The sequence below is a fragment of the Elaeis guineensis genome, chromosome 10 (genome assembly GCF_000442705.2).
Source record: "Elaeis guineensis isolate ETL-2024a chromosome 10, EG11, whole genome shotgun sequence".
NCBI classification, from domain to species: Eukaryota; Viridiplantae; Streptophyta; class Magnoliopsida; order Arecales; family Arecaceae; genus Elaeis; species Elaeis guineensis.
The window spans coordinates 2,567,899-2,575,194 of record NC_026002.2 but is presented as its reverse complement, the minus strand read 5'-3'; the positions used below and the strand labels follow the sequence as shown (position 1 = coordinate 2,575,194).

At 34.7% G+C, this 7,296-nt stretch overlaps 1 long non-coding RNA gene across 1 annotated transcript; it reads right to left on the bottom strand.

The window, feature by feature from the left end:
- Positions 1–335: 335 nt before the first annotated feature.
- LOC114914569 (uncharacterized) lies at positions 336–5,718 on the bottom strand. Its single transcript, XR_012134650.1, has 2 exons — positions 1,161–5,718; positions 336–975 (listed from the first exon to the last, which is right to left on the bottom strand). It is a non-coding gene; the product is annotated as an uncharacterized lncRNA (long non-coding RNA).
- Between the last annotated feature and the right edge of the window lie 1,578 nt (positions 5,719–7,296).

The window sequence follows — 7,296 nt, the reverse complement described above, 5'->3', positions numbered from 1 at the left end:
GTAGGAAGATAAAGACCCTGACATCTGTAGATCAAAAAATGATGGCATATGTCCAAATGATGTTTTTAAGATAATTTTTTTCCTCACCTTAACCTTCAGTCCATGATATATTTTATTTATATTTTTAAGTCAATTTTTTTGGATGCATGATATATTTTCTCATTATTATTTATACTTTTTTGGTATATGATATTATTTTTTTAAACTAATTTAGATAGCTCTTTTAACATGACATTTCTTCCTTAACTTTTTTCGAGACACATCTGAAAATCATGACAAACCATATAGCATCCTAATACTTGAATTAAACAAGCAAAATATCTAAAACTCCGATAGAAATAATAATGAATAATATAAAATAAAACAAAAATATATAATTTATAAAAAATTTCATAGTACTACAAATTAAAAAATATAAGTCCCCAAGGACGTCATGATGCCTGTGGCTGCTTGGACATTCTCACGAAGGTTTTTAACAGTCGCTCCTGCTCCTGTGTCACCTGTAATGGTCCCTCTTCTATAACAGTGGATGTCTCCTGAACATGTATATCAGGAATAACAGGTACTGCTGGAACATCTACGAGCTGAGTGACCCCCTCAACTCCTCATATAGATCCAATGATGAGCCTGTAACAAAAAGATCAGACCACTCAGATGAAGTGTCATGATGCCAACTCGGATCTGGTACTGTCATCTGGGCATGTAGGAAGATGAAGGCTCTGGCATCTGTGGATCAAAAAATGGTGACATATGTGCAGCATGTGGCGATGACATCTGCGAAATACATGGTGCTGGCATATCTGAAGTATATGGTAACAGTGTATATCTCATATCTGGTGCATAGGATGCTCCAATCGCCGTCAATATCCCTAAACATGATCTTTCTATCTCCCGCAGTATCCGGATCTGCTCGTCTTCATCAATCGTAGATAGAGCACGACGAGTATCCAATATAAGATCCGACAAATGATCAGTCTATATAACAAAAAATTAGCAATACATTATAGATCATAAAATAAAGATATAACGTGGTTATATAAAATATTTTGCATTAACGATGAGAAGTAAAATGAAGACTTAATAAATTGAAATTGAATATAAGATTGACATAAGATATAATTTTCGAGGTCTTATCAACATACGCACAGTAGAACTCTCACCTTCATATTATGAAATTGCATACCGAGGCTGCCTGATGATCGATACTATAATGCTAAGAAACCAAGTCATGAAGTCCTTGGTATATGGATGACCTCCCAATATATGATCACCATGAACTATATGATCTCATCGTGCATTTTAAATGGTGATATACTTTGCATGTCGGATATGCCAATCAATATGAGCTCTCCTTCGTTGATCAATACAATGAAGTCATTGGCTAGTATCAAACTGCTCTGGGATGTCCTGAATCCGATCAAACTGTTGTACACATGATCTGAAAGGTGTCATTCTACCATATCAAAATAAATAAGCGATACCCTAGCAGTCCATATATCATGTCCATTCGTGTAACTCTGTGATAATATGGACAATATCTGATCTGTGTATGGCTCCCACAAAAATTGATAGAGTTCAAAATAAAATCCGATTAGTAAGCTCATTTTTCAATAGACTATGAATACTATAAAATGATATTTGTACATAAATTAAAATTACCTGTCTACGTGTATCAGTCAATGTATCCAGCTGATCTCTATAAACTCATACCACCTTTGTCGACACATGGTAAACGTTGAATGCAACATTCCATTTGCTCGACAGTATATTCACATTAATTGAATTTCATCGGATTACAGTAGTAAGTTGCAAGTAATAAAATTAATAGTTGTATACCTATATTCCCAAGGTGCATCTAATCTGAATGGAACATCGGAGTCGTGCTACTTTGGTGGCATCTCAAGTAATTGTCTCCACAATGAACTGATAGTCAGCATCCTCTCCCATGCCCAAATCTGTCAATTCAAAAAAATCATATATGATATGCCCAATCAAAGCTATAATAGAATGTAGAAAATTAAAATTTATATATCTCATACCAAAATAATATAAGATAACCTCCAATCTCTGACTGATCAGCCGTAGAATCCCGACACATAGCCCTATACAAGCAAGCTAGTACTGCACTACCCCAACTAAACCTATGAGTGAAATTTAAATCCTCTAATAATGATAAAAATATCAACTTCATCTTGTTAGATGAAGTATCAGGCAAAAGAGCATCTCTTAGTAATCATAGTACGTAGCCCCTGACATACTGTCACACCATCTCCTCTGGTGTATCATCTCCAATGTGAAAATATCGATAATGATTATCCAAACACTCTATCCTCAATCGTGAATGATCAAAAAACTGCACATCGGACTGAAATCCTAATAATTGATAGCACATATCCTGCCACTCTGGAATGCTAAGAGTGGGATCAGTCCTATAACTGCCTCACCATCAACTGATAGTCTGATGAAGACACTAACATCCTATAACGTAATGGTCGTCTCACCGAATAAAGATGAAATGTATGTGTCTCTAGACGCCATCTCTCAAATAAGGTAGTAATAAGACTAACATCCATCTGTATCCGTCCAATCTGATAAACTCCATAAAACCTCAGATATCGTAAATATTCTATAACTCTATCTGGGATGTCCTCTATCCTCCATATGTCAGCATCGGCTCGTCGTAATCAGAGGTGTCTGGGCTTCTGCAATAAGATAGAATAATTAGATAACGTGTATCTCTTAAACAAATTTTCTTTACAAAAATATAAAAAGTAAGATTATGAATAGAATACTTATATTGCCATCTATGATGGCCTGTGAGTGATGGGTCTCCTGCAATATTAGAATACTGCAGTCTCGAGAGTCTGGATGCCATCCTTCGTAAGCCATAACACACTAATGACTTTAAAACAATAACATACATCCAAATGTATTAGAGCATGAGAAATATGATACTAATTCATTTCATGATAAATATAACTCTACAATCATACATAGAATAATGGATAGAATAATACACAATTTTGAACATAAATTACATAATAGTTCAACTATCAAAAATATATAAAATAATACATAACTCTAAAAATATATAAAATAATATATAACTCTTTAATATCTTTCACTATTTGAAGTTAATGTATGTGAAAGTAACCTAGGATAGTGACGACGATCATGACCCTGTTCCCTACAAATGCCACAATGATTCTTGCTTCTTATTTGTCTATCATCCATCTCATTTCGCAGCCTTGTTGATTTTGGCCTGTCTTTCTACTTAGATCTCAAATGATGATGATTATGAATACATGTAAACAACTGGATCTTTCTCAACCAAATATCGGACTAGTGTGCCAATCATCCTTCCACTGACATATTTGTGATCTCGACTCAATCTCGTAAACAAACAAGTGTGACAACCCTCATATCTTGTGATCTAAAAATATCCATATTTTTTCAAATTGCAGCACGAAACCTCCATTTACATTCTTGTTCAGTATGTGATGATGCACATCGTATGGACCACAACTTTGAATGTGATTGAACTACATTGTATGTCCATGCTTCCGAATGTGATAAAGATTAAGAACTCTCTTTAGCACATTTTTACTCCGAAACATCAGACCTATAAAAAATTCAGTCATCGAGGAGTTTCAAAATTGAGAGTCAGAGTTCAATCTTCGACCAGCACTAACACCATCATCTTGATCTAAATTTAAGTTGCTAAAAAATTATGGAGGTTCATGCGAAGGAGATTCAGATTCTCCTACATTATTATCTTCATACAAAAGAGGTTCAAGTTCTCCTACAATATCGGATTGATTATCTTCATCACCATCTTCATCTTCATCATTGTTACTATCCTCATCAAGCTATTCTTCATCAGCCTCATTCTCATATGATTCAAAATCTCGATTATCAAAATTTATTTCAATGCTGACCCAATCATCGTCCCCCATTAGGTGTTATATCCTACCCTTATGCTACTTCCAGCATAGAAGAAGTCACCATAAATGAAACACCATAAGCGAAGTCACTATAGAACTTTGAATAATTGGACAACTAGGACCAACATTATTAAAATGTTGTTCTGCAAATATGGCCTCTGAAGGAACCAGATCTAGGGTTTCAGGATTAGATCTTGAAACTTTTTCAAATCAGCAGCGGAAGACTAAAATAAATCGAAATTTATCTTATAAAATCAGAGAATCCCTAGATCTAAGATCCTATTACATGATTATTAATGGTATTAAATCAAAAATTAAAATATAAAGAGCAAGAACTACATGCTGATCATATCAACATGTTTCTATACTACATCTAATGTATGTAAAATATAATAAATCAGATCTATTACCTTACAAGTTAGACATTCTAACTTTGCTGATCCGGGCTTGAGGATGATGTTGCGAGCCGCACATGCGTCCGACCTCTAGGAGTCATTCACACGAGCCCACGAATCACGATCAGAAGTCCTGATCCAGAAAATTAGCTCAGTATGCTAGTACTGTGCTGATCCTTCTTTGATGGTCAATCAGATGCCTCCTTCTTGATTAGGACTCTTCCAAAGATGAGAAGTAGGAGGAGTTTTAGATCTGAAATACTCTCAGAAAACTCAAGATAGAGGAAGGAAAGAGGTGAACAGCAACCCTAGAAGAAGACCCTCTTCTTCTTCTCTTTGCTCTCACCTAACACCTAGTCTTGTGTCTATTGTATCTCCACGCCCCAACTTCTTTCTCCCTAATTTTTGCGTGCCCCAAAGGTCTCTCTTTTCTCTGTTTTTCATAAAAATTTCATGAAGAAATTCATTTTGAATAGAGAGATATGATAGAGTCCTTGTCTAGGTCAAATACCTAGTCAAGGATTATCCAAACATGGCAAGACAAAGGGTGCCCAACTCTTGGGCCCCCTCTTTTTTTTTGTGCGTGAACCACCAGCAAAGGGCGCATATTATGTGCTATAAAAGTCACAAAAATTTTAAAAAAAATCTGGATAAAATTAGTGCCATAAGGAAAGAGTTTTAGTTTCCTAAAACTCTATCTCATAGAATTTGAAATCCAAACTAATTCCTACTTTGACTTGATCCACAACCACTTTTCATGTAAGAGAGAAAGAGAGAAAAATTTTGGATATGTGTGAAGATCTGAGAGAGAAGTTTTATCGCACAAAATGAGAGAGAGTGGGCGTGGGATAAGAGAGAGTGGGCGTGGGGGCTAAATTGACGCAAGTGGAATCCTAATCTTACTAGGATTCAATCTATGTCTTGTTCCAATCTGATTTCTCAAACCAAATCAAACCAAAACCAAATCAACCCAATTAAAATAGGTCTTAACCTAATTAAAAACATAATTTAATCAGATTAAATTAAATTTAAATCTGATTTAATTTTTTAATCAAATTAAAAATTAGGTTGATCTAAGTCCTATTTGAACTAGGACTAGTTTTTCCTTGCGCTTGGCTTATCCAATAAACCAATTGGAATTGATCCAATCAAGCCCAAACCAAATTAATTAAATCATATTTAATTAGACTTAATCTCAGTCCATTGGCTTAATCAAATTAAGTCAATTAGCAATCGAATTACGAATCGATCCTCCTGCAACACTTGCACTAAGTTAATTGTCAATGTATTGATCGTTTAACTCTAGAATGATTCTTAATCGTTGATCAACCATCTGATCGAATTGTGAACTCTAATGTGTGTGACCTCATAGGTCCGAACCTAAGCTGATAGCATAGAAATAAATTTCTGTACCAATCGAAGTGACCATCTAGCAATGGTACCGACGGTCGGATAGATCGAATGTGTAGAACAGCATCCTTAGAACCATGCGGATATGGTTTCCATATAATTCATCTCCTTGACCAAAATGCTCATAGGACACCTCAGAGTTTAACTGTCAACTCTGATCAGATTGTCCACATTGTATTCCAAAATATCAAATCATCTGATGGATTACCCTGGCCAAGTTTTGCTAAATTGAAATACAGCGACTCATTCTTCTCCAACTCTTGGAGTGGTCAATCCCATCTTGATCACACTCTGACTTCGCAAGAACTTAACTGTGCCCAGAAGCCTTCCGTCACTGAATTAGAAATTCAGTTAGTCTAGTACCAAAGTACAGTGAGTTGCTTGCAAGTCATTGAGGCGATCTCAGGTCTAAGAGACACTTATACCTATATCCCATCAAAGACATTCTTGACAGCAGAATGCTCTGGAGTTGGTCATATTCAATGACGATGTACCCTTATATCTCACTGTATGCCATATTAGTATCTCCACACTCCTTGGTTAAAAGGACAACCAACCCATATAGCCTGCAGCACTTATGCTCGATAGAAGCTGTCGTCCTTATTAACAGCCTATCATTTGATCGTGAATAGTTTTAAGAACTAATCGATAAATCTTCTCTTTATCGAACCTAAATAGTCCTAAGGACTTCATCACAACAACGAAGTTCATTAAAAGGTGAAAACTTATGATGAAAATACCAAAAATATATTTTATTTATTAACAAATCAATTACAATACAAGGTTGCTCAATCGTCAACAGGTTGACGATTGACTTTTGGGACATATTTTCCAACAGCCTCAACACTAATGGTTCGCACCATTGGACTTACGAAAGGTGAAGAAGGTCCAAGATTTGCCCTCTTGGGTTAAAAGCCTACTAAAATATCCAAACCTGGAACCATCATTTGAGTAGTATTTTCAGTAGAGGATACATCTTTCTTTTTAATATATAATTCAATATATCGATAATCTGAAAATTTAAAAAAAATATCAGCATTTCTTGACATCTTCATCATCATCAATTGAAACTAACATATACTTGCTCTGTATTAACTGTCCCAATAAATTAGGAGATCTCCATTTTAATTTGATTTCATAATTTTTCTATCCACAGAAATACCACTATATAAATGATCCAATCATTCTTGACATGATAATGATGAAGACAGTCTAACCATCCGACTTGTAGGCTGATTGTACTGTATGACATCTTCACTATTTTCTATTATGCCATTATAATACAATAGTAGACGAACCCGAGCATTGGCATTTTCTCAAAAAATTCTGGCAACATTAAAATCAAAATATTTAAAATTAATAATTATTTTAATAAAATAATTTACATAATAAATCATCCTATCGTCAATTAATAGATAAAGATAAGTCCTATCCTATTCAAAAATTATATTAATTCTATAAGTAATTACAATAATAAACGATATGTAATAGGATTCAAAAGAAATTTCGACAGTATTTTTTCTTAGTTCTCCCTACACGACTGGAGA